General features: G+C 45.4%; 1 long non-coding RNA gene across 1 annotated transcript; it reads right to left on the bottom strand.

Moving 5' to 3' along the window:
* Positions 1-5,601: 5,601 nt before the first annotated feature.
* Positions 5,602-9,141, bottom strand: LOC142074919 (uncharacterized). Its single transcript, XR_012670759.1, has 5 exons — positions 8,931-9,141; positions 7,768-8,074; positions 6,852-6,955; positions 6,640-6,732; positions 5,602-5,997 (listed from the first exon to the last, which is right to left on the bottom strand). It is a non-coding gene; the product is annotated as an uncharacterized LOC142074919 (long non-coding RNA).
* Positions 9,142-16,600: the final 7,459 nt, after the last annotated feature.

Below are 16,600 nucleotides of genomic sequence, written 5' to 3'. Positions count from 1 at the left end.
TGAAAACTGAAAGAGCAAACAATTAAAAATATGAGAAAGAAAAAATTAGTATTTCCTGAAAGTTCACTTCAGAAAAAAAAAGGCATTTTCCTAGTGAATGGCATACTTATAATCTCTCTGTTTCACTGCCTGAGACCGCAGAGTGGAGAGGTAGTGGTCTTGGTGAGTAAAATACATGTTGCAAAGGTTAGAAAAAGTCACTGAGCAATTTTTATTGTCTGGTTTTTTGTCAAGATACTGAAAGTTGAAAATTTCCCCCAGTGTTAATAATACAGTATTAGTTACACATGACTGCTTTACTGGAGTTAAACCAACATGACTCCTGCTCACTCAGACCTGAATTTCTCCAGCGGCCAGGAATTTAAGAAAACAAAAGCCTTCATAATTTGCAATACCGGTCAGTACTTAGCGTGACAGGAGCCTTAACGCAGACCAAGCGCTATTTTGAACTCTGAGCATTTGCAAAACATACCACAGGAATATCTGCTCTGAGGGGAAAATTTGGGAAACCGTGGGACTGGGTATTTCAAAGATAAAACTCCTGAAGAATCCCTGCTTGAAAACAAACTGCATCCGAGTGGTAGACTGATGCACAGATGCTCATCTACAAACCAACACAGCTCAGATGGGTCCAGATCATTTGGTTTGATGATGTGGGGGCTCAGGAGTGAAAATCTACTGCTGAGACTTTCCAAGAAAAACTGATTCTAGTAAGAAAAGGGATTTCCCGAGGCAAGGTCGGCAGAGCTGGTGGCTCTCCGCATGCTCCCAGCAGTAGATTTCCTCACTTTGCAGGATCAGGCAGGTAGGTTTCCTTGGCAGCTCTTCCGGGATCATTCCTGCCTCTCTGTAAACACAGGGCTGTCAGGAAAGTTCACATCACATGTTATCATCATCATCATCATGGGAACTGAAGAAACCCAATTTCCCTCTGCACTTGACACTAAATATTTTCCAACTTCTGTATTTGGCTGTGTTGGTTTTATACCGGTGTATCTGAATAGAAAGGCCCAGTAGATTTAACAAAAATTGGAAACATTTCTAGCAGAAATTAGTTTTAACTTAAGCATTTACATGCTCTTTAGCAGATACAACAATATTATTTTTATGAGCAGCAACAAACTCTGTGGCTAATATTCATTGAAGATAGAAGAGATCCTGGAAATTCATCTTCCCCAGCCTTCCATGTTATAAAAGCAGCGTTCGTATGGCGAGCACGGCTGGGGGAGCGGTCCTGGGGCTGAGCGCTCGGCTGTGCGAAGGGTGCAGCCCAGCACGGAGCCAGGCATCTCCCCTGGCTTTACACCAGCTGCGAACACACCATGGAGCGCTTTTCTCTCCTTTCTTTCTCTGTCTCCACGCCATTCCTCAAGTCTCACTGGGGACAGTTGTTGTGGGTTAAGGCCGGTGGGCAGCACAGCCCCCCCAGCCGCTCACTCACACTCCCCCAGTGGGATGGGCAAGAATCGGATGGGTAAAAGTGCAGAAGTGGTGGGTTTAAAAGCAGTTCAACAGGTAAAGCACAAGCCGCGCGCGCAAGCAAAGCAAAAGGAGGAATTCCTTCTCTCCTCCCCATCGCAGGCAGGCGTTCAGCCACCCCCAGGACAGCAGGGCTCCATCACGCCTAACGGTGACTGGGGAAGCCAAACGCCATCACTCCGAAAGTCCCCGTCCTCCTCCTTCCCCAGCTTTAACTGCTGTGATGCCGTATGGTCTGGGATATCCCTCGGTCCCAGCTGTGTCCCCTCCCAGCCCCTTGTGCCCCCCCAGCCTGCTCGATAGCGGGGCAGGGTGAGGAGCAGAGAAGACCTTGAGGCTGTGCACGCGCTGCTCAGCAATAGCTAAAACATCCCTGTGTTACCAGCACTGCCCTGGTCACAAATCTAAAACACAGCACCATGCTAGCTACTATGAAGAAAACTAACTCTCTCCCAGCCAAATCCAGGACAACCGCAGACAAAAAGCATAAATAGGGTGTCCTCTGCTCTTTCAGGAATGTCATTGCCAAAACCAGCCACTCTTCCAAGGAATACAGGCTCAATCACACGTGGATCGTCCCGCCACAATACGGATAGGCAGCCCTGTGCCAGTTCAACACAGACGAGCCCCACCTCACCTACATCGAAACAGGGTCAGGAGTTTTACTCCAAACAACTCCGGAGCTCCGCTTTGCCGATCCGGGATTTGGGAGCATTTACAGACAAGAGGCGGGAGCTTTGACACTCAGAAGTCATCTGTTTTCATCCCTTTCACCATATACCAGCATTTGCATCCAGTACAACTTTAAAAACACATTTGCCCATCATTAGCCCTCCTATTCCACGTGGAATCCCATAAATTACAGCTGCTACTAGAAAATTAAGATGTATATAGGGATATAATTCACAAACTCTGTATCTGTTGCATCTGGAAGTTCTGGAGTGTTGATTAGTTAAATACATAATTATGAGATAGCCTTAAAGGCAAAAACTGTAAACAGTGACTTTTGCTAAGGAGTCTCCTGTTGGTGTTATCATACAAAATGTAAAATGCTGCGAGTCTAAGTAAGAAATTTATCTTAAAGAAAAAAGTTGAAAGACTTGTGCTGAAGATACAACTTCTTCAAAACATTTCTTCACAAGTTAGATAATAATTAAATACAAATTAATTACTCCCACAAAGCATGTCATTTAGGCAAAAGCCTGTGGTTTTGAGGAACATTAGCATCTTGTTCTGCAATTACACAGCTTAGAAGCATACAGTTTGGTTTCATTTTTGTACTACTGCTTCTAGACTCTATACATTTGCACCGATTTCAAAAGAAACCATTCATTTCCACGTGTAACGTGTCAGTAATGCAAGTGTTGGCACAAGCCAGACCAAGAGGGACTGAAAACTGGAAATCCAGTATGAGCGCTGAGGAGTGACCCAGAGAGCCAGCAGTGTAACTGAAAGAGATCTGCTATCTCCCCAGCACGGGACAGCACTTACCCGAGTACAGAGCCCCACCGCGGGGAAGGGGACTACTGACCAGCTTGACCTTACGTCCACGCTTACGCACTCCCTTGGACAGAAACCTAAAGAAGCCACAACAGTTGTTTTTAAAGTCTTTCCTGATTTCTTTTGTTTAAATAAAAAACATACTAGCAAGGCTGATTTTTTATTTTTCCCAGGAGTGCTTGCAGAGTGGGGTTCAGTAATCACTGGGTAACAGTAGCCCACCTTTTGCCTGCCTTCAAAGCATCAAGCCAAGACTCCCACAACACGTGGGCAAAGGGCAGGCAACATGACACCGCAATAATTAAGTGCATCCAGGAAAGTGACGTTTTTGCCTTTAGAGGAATTCCTCCATGGCAAAATTTGGCTTTCTATTGAATCAGGAAAATCCAAATACTAAAAATATTTGTGTCACGGAAACTCCCAAATATTTCAGTTTGAAAATATCAACATCACCTTATGAAAATTAAGCATTTTGACCATTATACATTATTTTAGATAGTACAAAATGCTATCCTAAAATCAATTGGAAAGGTAATTCTCCATTTTGTTTGTGAATCCTTTCAAAATTCTTTCACTGACAATTTTATGAAAAGTGCAACGTTCCTGTAAACCATTCCAGTTTCACCAAAGTATATTTTCCAACGAAAAATTGTTCAAATTATTTCTTTTCTGCCAGCTTTAACTGCTCTGACTTGTTGAAAAAAGCTCTGGGAATTTCTTGGGGATAATTGTTTTAACCATTCAGCCTCACAGCTCATTATCATGAGTTCTTTATCTAGAGGAAAATCTCTGCTAACATGAGGAGTCACTGGGAACTCTCAGGTGCTTTGTGCCTTTGAAAAATCAAGCTGTTTGATTGAATTTCTGAATATAGCTTTTTTTTTTCCTTCTGCCTCCTGTATTGGAAGCAGAACTATATTAAATTACATCATATGATAATTTATTGTTTATGCATCATATTGGAAGTGCTGATTGAATATCCAAAGTATGACATTTGAAATCACATCTTTATTTCATTCCACAGTAATAAAGGACTATTGTACCCTGACATATTTATAGCCTTGAACGGAGGAGTCGGTTATGTGCCAGGTAATTGTCTATCGGCTCAACCCACAGGCCCCGAGACTTCTAAGACAGAAGCAAGCCGTACAGATTAATACGAAGTGCGACTGTGCAGCTGTATCTCGCGATCAGCAAACCATCGCAAACCCAGTCCACGGACCCTGCGGCTGCTCCGGCATCAGCCCTCGCTGCGCTCAGCCTCTACCTTCCATCTCCCCACAAGCACCCGGGAAAACAGCGGCTGCTTGCTCGAGCCTCCCAGAAACACCTCTCTTTGCTCAATGTACACCTCCTGACTGCAGCAAAGTTATTTAGCTTGCTGCAGAGGAGCATTTCTCCATTGCATCAAAAGCCGTAAAAAGTGGACATAAGCAGGAGATGCTTGCCAAAAAATGAAAATCACTGCAAAAAGCTTATTCATTTTAATCAAAGATTCACAAAACAGAAGTAGTTTCCTATCTGTATTTTTTTTTCTTTTGAGGAAAACTGATTATTTCAGCTTTTTCAAACCAACAGCTTTTAAGACATATTTAGTTATAAATTTTTCTTTTTCCTCTGGAAGAAAAGGTCAAAATTCAAATTAAGTGCTACAGGGTTCATAGAGGAACATTTTGATAGCTTCCAATGTTTTTTTCCTTCAGTTTGTTGATTCATAAGAAATTCGGGCAGTTTTTACCCTGATTTGGGCTAACAGCATTGTTGGAACCTAGAAAACTGCAGAGGGACCAGAGGCGCGTTCCCTGCCCAGGTTTTAAAGAAATTCATGGCTTATAGCTGCAGACAGAACTGCACTGAAGGCACTCACTGTAGCATTAAGAGCGAAGGCAAGACAGGTAATTCCGACATCGTATTGAAAAGAGAGGGACTGCATGCCACACAGCAATAAGGTTTCCATAGTTAACATCGGGTGGGTGATATTCCTCCTCCCCGGCGCTGCCGTAATGCCCCGCGCTGCCACCCCCTCTCTGGGGAGTGAAAGGGGTCTAAGCCCTGCTGCCCCTGCGCCCCCCCAGCCGCTCGCTGCCCGGCTGCTCCTCCTCAGAGCCGGTCAGGCGAAAGGATGCAACATTTCCATGGGCAAAGACACTCCTGCAGCGCTTGACATGCAAGTGGATGTGAAGAATCCGATGAAGTGCTAGATTAGGGCTTTTAAAATAATTGTGATAAATGATAGCATCTGCATGCACTAATTTCCCTCAAGATGTGTTAGATTAATTTTATGAAATTAACGTCCAGAATAGCAAACATTAGCCATTTGCGTGACCAATGCTTTGAATCCATTTGAGCTCTCGCAGTTTTGCGTGTGCTTTCAAGCATTTTGAATCCAGGGAACAACTCAGATTTAGGGGGGGGCACACGGAGGGAGCCCAAAGCTGGCCTTCTGACCAGGTACTCGGGAAATTCACATTACGTGGGTAAACCGACAACTTGGGCAGCTCAGTGCCTAGTGGAGCTGAACTGAGCATCTAACCAGGACACCCAAATTTCAGGGCTTGGCACTAATATTTTTATAATATTATTCCTACGTATTAGCATACTCCAGTTGCATGCCATGCTGCTCATGCCAAAAGGTGAAGGATCCTTTCATTGTGCTCTGAATCCTGTGAGCGACTCACAGCTGAGGACAGGCAGTTCTCAGAGCTAAACAGGACCTGACCTGGGCTTTTCAACACCAGGTATACTACTTATTCCCACATAAGACACAGCTGAAGGGGATCGCTCACTTTCCTTTTAACAGACTGCAGGGAACAGAAGGTGATTTTTACTGTCCAGAGACATGTGAAGCACTGCAATCCCCTGCTCCTCCTCTTTCTCAAGATCTGGGACTAAATCTCCGATGCCACCAAGTTGACATGGGTGTTTGAATACACACCATCTTCTCATCTGGTTCAGCGAGCTTCATCACAAGTAACGAGATGTCTGTGAGATACGAGCATCTGGAGGAAGAAAGCTGAGCTGAAATTCAGCCCAGAGGAAATGGAAGTTGGAAGAAATATGGTAACACTCAGCAGAGCAAGCCAAGACCATGACTCTCTCCTCTGCTGAGGGAATCCGCGCTCCCACTGCCAAAACCTGGTTACTGCAGGCAGCCTACTCTGCTGGTTGGGCTGGACTGTCAAGAAACAAAGAGATGATCCCGTGTATTGGCTCCATCCCTTCCAGACCTGCCAACCCCGACAGCTCATGCAACATCTACGGAATGAACTCCAGCCGGTCCTTCTACCTGAAGATCAAACCCACCAGACCTCTGCTGAATGGCAAGCACAAAGGAAGCAGAGCAGGTTTTATAACTGTATCACAGAGGTGACCAAGGCCTCTTCTGTTGTCCTGCTTCTGGAGCCCACCAGATCCTTTCAGATCCCTCCAAGTAAGGAGGCATCTTAATGCAGCAAGACCTGGGACTCGGACAAGGAGGGGCTGCAGAGCAGCCACAGCCAGGGCTTCCCATTAGGCCCATGGGGAAACCAAGAGCCTTGAGCAAGAGATAAAAAAGGGGTTCCTATGAAGAATGCAAAATTGACCCCGTTATTCTTTGAAGTGCCCCTGTACTTGTGTCTATCGGCACTCAGTTTAAAACTAGAGTTACCAGGAGCTCACCTGCACAGTCCGAACTGCTGCTGGCTCTGCAGGTAGGCAAATATTACGTTATGCCTTAGCAAGCTTCTTTACAACCATTTTCACATAACACTCCTAGAACCAAGGACACAGAAAACTTAGAGGAAAGGGAAAGAGTGAGAAATAAGAAAAAACACAGTCACACGCCAAGATAAAAGACATACAATGGCCTTAACTATGTACTGCAGACATACCTACACCTGGAAAGGGGTCCACGTTCCACCTGTTTGGCATTGAAGGTGTTATGGCCAAGGCCACCTCCTGAATCACTGAAGGCTTTCCAGCTGGACGCTTTGTTCTGAGAAAGAAAACACACAAGGTACCAGGATCACTTCATCTGCACTCACATTCGCACCTCCAAGACAGACCCAACAGGACACGCCTCAGTTTCAAAACACTTGTTTTTTCCTGGCCATTCTGTGTACTTTGTCATGGATCTCAAGATGAAGCAGACTTCTTGCTCAGGCAGAACTCAGAACTGACACAGTCCTGAGGCACAGCATTCAAAAAATAACACTTAACTGTGATTATCAGTGTCTGATAACAATTGTCAACTCATGTATCGAATCCATCTGGGTTTATTTATAATTTTTAAATATTTCTGTAATTTGACCATAGGGATTTTTGTTTTTTATATATATTACACACACTCATAAACATTTATATAGATGTGTGTATATATATGTATACACACAAACACACACGACTTCCACACCTATGTGAGCACATTATTGAGGTTGCACCATGATTGCTGTCAGCTCTTGCTTCAGCTCCTGGTTGTGATCTGAGGTCCTGACCTCACCCATAAATGTCCCTGAATGGTCCCCAACAGCTGCAGGGTCGTCATTTCAGCAGAACTCTCTGCACGCAGAAGCATTTGTCAATAACTGTTTTATCTGTTGTATCAGCACTATACAAATACTCTGCAAACTCACGCATATGTATCAAGTTAATTTCCATTTTGCTAATTTTGAGGAAAAGAAAGCTGACTTATGTTAGACGAACTTGGGCTTGGGAATGACAGTAGAGATAAGGATTTGTGGAGTTTGGGGTTTTTTTGGCTGGATTTAGCTAAGAACACACTGATGACTAACACAGCGACACAGGTACCTGCCCAGCCCCACTGAACCCATTTTGTTTGGAATCCTGCTCAGAGATGGCCCGGTGGGTCACTGGGATGAGCTGGATGAACAATTTGCTGTTAGCAGTAAGAGTGTGCTGCAGCGAGCCACTGGGACAGGATCCATCGAGGGCTAGACATCCAACAAGCAGATCATTTCACAAGAGAAGAGGCTGGTGTGCAGCATAAAGCACCGACGTGGTATCTGCCAACCCCCGTTTGCTCCATGGCCAGCAGCGCTGGCCCAGACGGGAAGGCAAGTTTGCTTTTCTTCTCCTAGCTTGGGCATGAGAGGAGCTGCAAGGGAGAGATACCTCGTAACAAAACTGCATGGGCAGCACGCGCTAACCGGGGAGGATAGGGGGAGGATGCAGACAGCTCGTGGGGAGCAGGGAGGAGGGAAAGCTGCAACCTATGGAATTAATCTTCAGCTTTTAAGATGCTTATGAATTTTCTAATGAAATATGTACTTTTCTGAAGCGTCTATGACTGTGGTTAAGAGTGGATTAGGATAGAAGCTGCAGAGACAGAATTTGGAGCACCCTGACCAGAGACAGGAGGATGAAGGTTTTGCAGGAGCAGCAGCCCGCGTGCATGGAAACAGCCTCTGTCTATCTGGTTTTTTAACCTTGCCTTCGCAAGTCGCAGCAGCAGAGGCCATGAGCTACACTGCAGGAGGCACGAGTGCAGCGTTATCCACTCGCAGCTGCAGAGAGTCTAGTATTTGGTGGCCCTTGACAGCCCCAACTCCCCATATCAAGTCACCTTTAACATCTGCTCACAGCCCAAAGAGAAAACATTTAGAAATAGAAGCTTGTTCTACCTTAAGAGACAGGGCCAAATACAACAGAGCACGTGGTTTTTAAATGTTACCTATAATTTATCAACCTATTGCTTTCTAGGGAGTACCTCTAACTCAGTTTCTGAATGCTGGGAACAGCAATACTGCAACAGAGTTTTTCTGCTTGACCAAGGCAAGGAACAACTTTCCCTTCTCCGATGCAATTACAACACCAACCCCAGCAGCATCCCTCCGACAGCCTCGGACACCCCAGCGTTCAGTGCTGGAGCCGGGCAGGCGTTGCTGTGAACCTGGGAAGACCTTCCCCGCCCCATCATCGGTACCAAGGCACAGGGCAAGTCACGTACCTACCGTCAGAGCGCTCCTGCTGCCACGGAGCCTGCGGAGCACGGGGGTGGCGAGCAGGAGATGCCGGCTGCACAGGCAGTCGCCCTTCGGAGGAGCGCGCCAGGATTAAGCTGTCAGTCTTGCGGGGCTCTGTTCAAACCAGAGATGCAGCCTGCGAAACAAAAGGCGACAGGCAGGCTGGAGGGGATCAGCAGAGAGCTGCTCTTCATGGCTATGTGTGCAGATATGGGAACAAAAAGAAAGTTATTCCCCCCCCCCAGAGGTCCTGCAGCAGCAGCCAGGTTTTGGATAATCCATCTAAATGCGGATTCACTCTGGCAGTTACAGATCTGAATTAGAACAAACAATTGGACGATCTGTCAGAGTGCCTAATAGAGACACACAGTTCAGATACCTCTGAAATTTAGGTGAATTAGTTTAAACCACCAGAGACATGCCAAATCATACAAGTTAACCTTTTAACCAGATACATATCATTTCCTCTTCCTTTCACATCTCTGAATGGAGAGGAAATTTCCAGGATAAAACATAGCTGCTACAGCATGGCTGAAAGGAAATGCTATGGTAATAGAGCCAGGGCTATTCACCATTCATTCACTGATAGCAATTCTGGCTCTCACGGTGCTGTAGTTTTGAGGACTTCCATAGATTTACCTGCCTCTCCCACTTTTCACCCCTGCACAGAAGGCAGGCCCTGAAGAAAGCACCTCTGCCATCCCCCCCTCCTAAACTTGGTCCTTTTTCTGTCGGAACAGCAGCGTCAGCTCCTTCTGCACACTGAGAACACCGGCAATACTCAAAACGAAAAATAACATTTTACAGGTGCGGAAGGACATTGGCGATGCCATCGGCTTGGTGTCTGTGTGTGCCATCCGTTCCACTCCCATTAGCAGCTAGAACTCAGCACACATTTACGAACATTTTGATTTTGTCTCTGCATTGTTTTCAATTAGAGGCTTTTTTGCATGTGACACACCAAGGGAAAAACAACACTTAGAGTTAGAACTAAGGTACTCCCGGAGACAAATATGATTAATGGGATAATCTTGTAGATTACAATAGTTAGAGGCAGTTCCTGCCATTTCCCACTCTCCAAGGACTGGTTCTACTCACATCCAATACAGACAGCTGCAGATTCCTCAGCACCATTAGTATCCAATGTAGGACTATGTTCGACATTTTAAAACTCCTGCAATGTGCATCTTTATAATTGTGTATTGTCTAGACTGAGTTTTACAAATTTAATCCTAAATAGCATAATTTCTTGATTGAGGGAATTTTTGTGGAGCTAGTTGTGTACATGCTCGCCTTTGCATAAATATATGCAAACACACCCCCACAGTGCTCACATCCATTGCGAATAATATCCTTAAGTTAATCGCATCCTAATTAAACAATGATCAAGTCTTATTAAATAACCCCATTGTCACTGAGAAGAGGAGTACCTGATGGGTAACAGAAGTGATGGTTCCCGACTTCCATTTGCATTTCCATTCAAGCAGAGGGCTGCAAACATGCGGCAGGAGGCACCTGCTGAACTTCAGGGCAAGTTTCTTAGGCTGTTCCAGTGGACACCTCGGGAAGGATTAACTGTGATAGCTTCTGTTGGATTAAAACTCAGGTTTCTACCAAATTAAATATGGCCAAAACCTTGTGCTGCAGAATTCAGGTTATTGTTTTCTGGCCCTCTACATTCTGCAGCACTCTGAAAACTAATGACAAAAGATAGAACACATTTTATCAGGGAAAAATCATTTTGGCAAATATCTGTCAGACCACCAATTTCAGATTCAGGCATAAGAAGACAAGATTAATATTTCCAGTAAGGCGATCAGCAAGAAAAATCTCTCTGTAAACATGGGCACACCAGTTATCGGCACTGGGCTTCAGTCAGCAGCACAGTGAAAGGAGCGAAGCAGTGTACTTGTCTCAGAGGGTTGTTTCTGATCAGCTCGTAACAGCTCCAACAACATCGCCCACATGCAGGCGCTTTATGGGGTGGGTTTGGGGCTTTTTTTCTTTTTAAGTGTTCACATCCAACCACTGGAGGTGGTGGGGAAGGGGAACAACAAACTAGTGCAAAACTCAAGACAAGAAGAGATGAATTGTACAGCAAATTTCACACTTGCAAACTTTCAGAACGTACAAGATTCAGATAATATGAATGTATGATGATTTGAAGGTAACATAATTGATAGAACTTAAATTAATCACCTAAACCTTTGCAACACTCTGCTATTCCAACCGAATGCAAACAGGAACACAACTTACGCACAAGCTTAACAAAAGGATGCTGAGCGACCTCCTGACTCGTCCCAACCCCTGCTCGATACAGAAGCACTACGCAGTACGTATTTTTCAATCTGAGAACTGAGTGCTAATTTTGAGTATTTTGAACTTTTTTTTTATTTGATCAGCTTGCATAAACTACTTGTTACTGTTTACCATAATTCACATGAAGTTTTGTTTTTAATTATATATGCAAACAGAATCTTCACGTGGAGCTAGACAAGTCACGCGTTGTCCTCTGGTACCACCCACCTCACGGCCCCTGTCATCGTCCCTCTCCACTCGGAACGTTTTCAAATACAAATGCCTCAAATACAAAAGCAGGGGAACCTGGAAAGAAAGAGGTAATAGCTGTGTGCCTGCCCCCACTTCCTCTGCCAAAGCTGGGGGTTGCTAGTTAAACGCCACTTGCAGTTACGCCTCTGACCATAGGCAGGTTCTTCTGGCTTTTGCCCTAACTTGATTTTTAATTGATGTAGATTTGTGCTTCCCCTTTCTGCTGTGGCTTTCCGTTGTATCCGATATCAAGCAGCACAGGGCCGCGAAGACCTTGGCAACGCTCCTCGGCCCCTCCCTCTGCCCAAGGGCCCCCGAGCCAGGCAGAGCGCGCCCAACCGCCCCACACCCCGGGGCACAGGTCCCGCCACCCGCCGGCCCCTCCTTCCCCGACACCGACGCTACACCGTGCCAGGCAAAGCGCAGGCCCCGCGCTCAGAGCGCTGCAGGAATTGCCCGGGGTTTGCCTGGCTGGAACAAAAGTAACCGGAACGTCCCACCCCCGGCCCGTCCGCACCCTCACCTCGGCACCCGGCCGGGCCCCGCCGCCGGGCAGGCCCGCACCCCGCCTCGGCCCCGCCCTGCGCCCGGCACGCGCCCCGCCGCGCGGGCTCCGCCGGGCCGGCAGCGCCACCTGCTGGAGGCGGGCGGCAGCGCCCCGGGCCCCGCGGGTCGGCATCGCGGCAGCGGCCGCGCCAGGCGGCCCTAACAGCCCCTCACGGCCCCGGGCAAGAGGAGAGCGAAGCAAACCCCCCGCGTGTCGTGTAAATGGATCTATTCCGACACCTCCACGCGTAAGCTGCCTGGCCTGCTGCTGTCGCAGAGTCACAGAAGGGTTTGGGTGGGAAGGGACCTGTAACGGCCCCCTGCCGCGGGCAGGGACATCTTCACCAGATCAGTTGCTCCGAGCCCCGTCCAGCCTGGCCTGGAAGGTTCCCAGGGATGGGGCGTCTACCGCCTCCCTGGGCAACCCGTGCCAGTGCCTCAGCACCCATCGTAAAACTGTTCTTCCTTACACCTAGCCTGAACCTTCCCTCCTTTCATGTAAAACATTCCCCCTCGTCCTGTCGCAACAGGCCCTACCTCAAGTCTGTCCCAAACAACGTGTTCGGCGTGGTGTGAGCAAGGAGGCTGGAGCAGAGCCGCGGGGCCAGCTCCCGGCCGGGGCGGGAGGGCTGGGCCAGGCCCTCAGGTGAAGCGCGGGGGGCCAGGCAGCGGGGACGGACACCGAGGGCACGCACACCTGCACGAGGCCACCAGCAAAGCTGCCCTCGACTGTTGCAAAGAAGCAAACGTGCTGTTTGCGTCTCTGTGTGGAATAATGTTTCTTCAAACAGATTTCCAACAACAAAAAAAATTGTCTTTTTATGTTCAAATAAGGTCAACAATTACAAGAAAGCTGTAGCCGCTTGAACTTAGAAAAACAGTATCCACCCAGAATTATGCACGAACAAATAAGATCTCAATTAAGCCAGCCACAGGCATTAGGTAGCTGCGTTCAAGCAACATTTCATGAACACACAAATTAAAACAGTGCTGTGGTGCATTATCTGTGCATCCTCGCTAGGTTTGTTTCAGGAATACCCTGCATTTAAATAAAGAAAAATCAAGAAGTGAAGAACTTTCAAAATTCTGCCAATATTCAAGGCCAATTAAGTAGGAGGTGCTTTGACATCAGTCCCAATGCAAAAAAAACCCAAAAACAACAGAAGTCTGAAGATTATCAAAAGATAATCAAGAGGCAGGAGTACAGTTAATACCAGTCAACACAGCTTTATAAAAAATAAGACCTTATCAGGCAAACTAATTTATATACACATTTTTAGCAAGATTCCATATTCAGAAAGGCAATTCAGGTATTTATTTCTTCTATCCTGCTCAGCTTTCTGATAAAAACTGGCATTCTGACATCAGTAAAACATGTTAAGTACTTTAAAAAAAATAGTTCAGAAGTAGTTGGAATAGACTCACAGCCTCCTGCACACGTTCACAGAGAAGCTCCCCAGAAAGAGAGTGGTCAAACGGGCCCTGCACAGTGCTCCCAAGGCGATTCAGAGCTCAGCCTGGGGTCATCCCTGGTGACAACCTGCAGGTAACGGGAAGCAGCACGAGAAAAGTACCTAAGGGTAAAGCACAGAATAATCTGGACTGCATGGTATCAGACCATTGCAGCAAAATGCTTCTTATACAGCCAATTTTGATGCAACTTTCTCCAGGCATGGTTCTGTACATGCATTTTTGTTTTTTAATGAAAACCTCGCATACTTTGTTTTATTTCAGGTACAAAGCTTGCTGAGCCTTGAATGTGGCAGTGAGGAAGAGCAGGAGAGCAACAGTGCATCCACAGCATTCTTTACACAACATAAATCTCTCCTCCCATTCACCACTAAAGAAACCTTATTCCATCATTCAACACTTTCAGGTTGTGCAATTCTTCTAAGGGAATTTTACTGGAGGTTCAATATCAAGACAACCATTCTGTCATTAAAGGCTACAGGAAAAAAGAAGTTACACATACTTGTATGTTCTAAGCAACCTTTGCAACATGCTGGCATCAAGAGGGGAATGCTCTCCTGAACTTTAAAAAAAAAAAAGACTTCTTTTGAGAATTACGCATAGAACAAGTCACTTTTCTTTTCAGTGCATGCAAAGGAAGACACTTTATTAAGAAATACCCAAGCAGAAAAGACCCTTCAAAGTTTCAGCCACAGGAAAAGATATATTTGGTATCATAGAGTCAAATATTTAAGAAACCCAGAAGTGAATAGTTAAGATGCACAGAATGCACTTGAGTTCATGCCAAACTAGGCTAGGAATTAATTTCAGTGATAAATACTCATATTCCCTAACACAAGTGAATTTTATGCTATGCAAAGTGATGGTATTTGAGTCAGAACCTGGGTATTTTATTGGTATATCTCAAAAATACTCCTCTAAATCCAGATACAAACTGGCTGTTAAAGAAAAAAAAAACCTAACTTTTTCAAAAGTGGAGTTTGCTGCAGGTTAAGTTGTTAACCCTTTGGACATTGGAAATCTTCTCTCATTTTATTACTTCTGGCATTCCTTGTACATACAAAGTATTTTGAATACTATAGCTGAAAAAGCACCACGTCCACAAAAGCAGCTATGCAAGGTGTGTCGGGGTATTTCCCCACACACAGGATTTAACTAGCCCAAAACACTTACTCCCAAGTCAAGCCTGTGTAAGACGTTCCTACAGAAGCGTTACCGGAAAGCAGCCATGGGTACTTCCCCTACCAATTCCACTACTGAGCCATTTCATTGCTCCCAGCACTGCAAAGCCGACCTAAGGAAAAGGAGGAGAGGAATCTACGCATTTCTGGTTCTTTATCACCTCTGACCGTACTCTTGATTTCCATCTCACCATGTTTTAAGAGGATGTGTCACGTTAGCTCCCCTATTGCCTACAAAATGTTACAAGCATCTTCAGCTAACTGAGAAGATGGCAGAAGTAGCAAAAGTGGCATTTCGAAGGAATCGGGCAGATTAAAGATGTACCTCCTTGACCACAAGCACTTTTTCAGGCTTTAGCTTCTAACCAATACTACTTCTTATACTTTCTCCATTAATTTAGAAGCCAAACGATATTTAGAGGTTAGTCTCCTAATAACTCAAACTCTTATCAGAAATAAAAACATTGAAGACTATAACCATGAAAATAAACAACTTCCCTAGTGCTGTGTTCGCTCCCTCTAGCAGTCTTTAGACCAAGTCCTGCAGCTCTCTGGGAATATATGCTCATTAATCTCAATACACAAGTAAGATAAAGGATGAAGACGAGGCAAGCCTACATCAAAGGCTCCCAGTGTACAGCCTCTGCTAGCAATTCAAGTGCCCCTTCTCAGTCTTTTCAATGCTGACACACAGGAACATTTTACACAGCGATAGTCTAATTAAGGTCTCGCACTGCAGATTAATTCTGTTATGCAGTCCCCAGCCCGATACCCTGGCCAATATGCTCAGTCCTGGGGAACCCCCACGACTAAAGAGCCTGTTGGCATTTGAAGACACTAAGCAAACCTCACGACCAGCTTGCCAACCCTGAAGGAAGCGAGAGAAGGTTCCAGCTAAAACTATTCTCTAAGCTAGCAGTTGAACTAGGACATTTGCTATAAAACACACGCGCACCCACAGACTTTCAGCAACCTCTCAGAATTTCACTGGAAGTTCAACAGATCAACCTTTGCTGGGAACAAAGCAGCAAGGGGTGGGCCGGCTGAAGGGGACGAGGGGACAGGACTGCTGCCAAAGCTGGGTCAGACCTTGCTGATGCGTCAAAGCACGTAAATAATTTTGCACACACGCGCCACTTACCTCAGTAAAATTTCTGAAAAATCCAACAGCTTATTTCACCCTCCAATCCCAAACGAATGTCAGCCTTAGGATATATAAAAAGTAAAAAACAGAGCAGGGAACCGATTTAACCTAACGACAGTGAACGTTATTGATCTGTAGCTTGGACTAGCAACAAATTTCAATTATCACAGCCTCTGCATTACTTCATTACCAGCAGCATTACGGTTCCCTTTTAGGGCTCCTACTCAGTTGTGAGAGAGACCAACTTCCCAGTGAGACTTTTCCCATTAAGAACAAAACTCAAAAACCCCAGGCCAAGCAGTGGCATTGCAAGCACTCATCCTGCAAGATCCACGTGCACCCAGGAACACCGTGTAAGGGCAATGCCACTTGAAAGACAGTATTGCAGCATAACTTCAGTTTTGTGATTTTTAGCTCCTCGTGCACAATTCTACCCCATTTTCCATTAAGTGAAACATGTGACAGTTACCTCTAAACATTTATTTAGATCTATGTACATTGTATCGTTATGGAAGGTATGCATCATGCAACCAAGGAAATCACAGAAGAGTCTCATAAACAATATAAATTTGACTAATCTTTTACAAAGATGAGAATCACTAGGTTATCAAATCTCTCAGGTATAAATATTATGAGGTAAGCAATACTTAAGATGAGGCACTTAAACAATAACCCAAAAGGTAATTAGTGTACAAAAATTATAAACAGGAACAGTTATTCATATTGCCCTCAATTATATTTAAAAATGATTTATATTCTATATACAG

This window comes from Calonectris borealis, chromosome W (assembly GCF_964195595.1).
Source record: "Calonectris borealis chromosome W, bCalBor7.hap1.2, whole genome shotgun sequence".
Taxonomy (NCBI): Eukaryota; Metazoa; Chordata; class Aves; order Procellariiformes; family Procellariidae; genus Calonectris; species Calonectris borealis.
The sequence above is the reverse complement of the archived record's forward strand: the minus strand, read 5'-3'. Positions and strand labels throughout refer to the sequence as shown.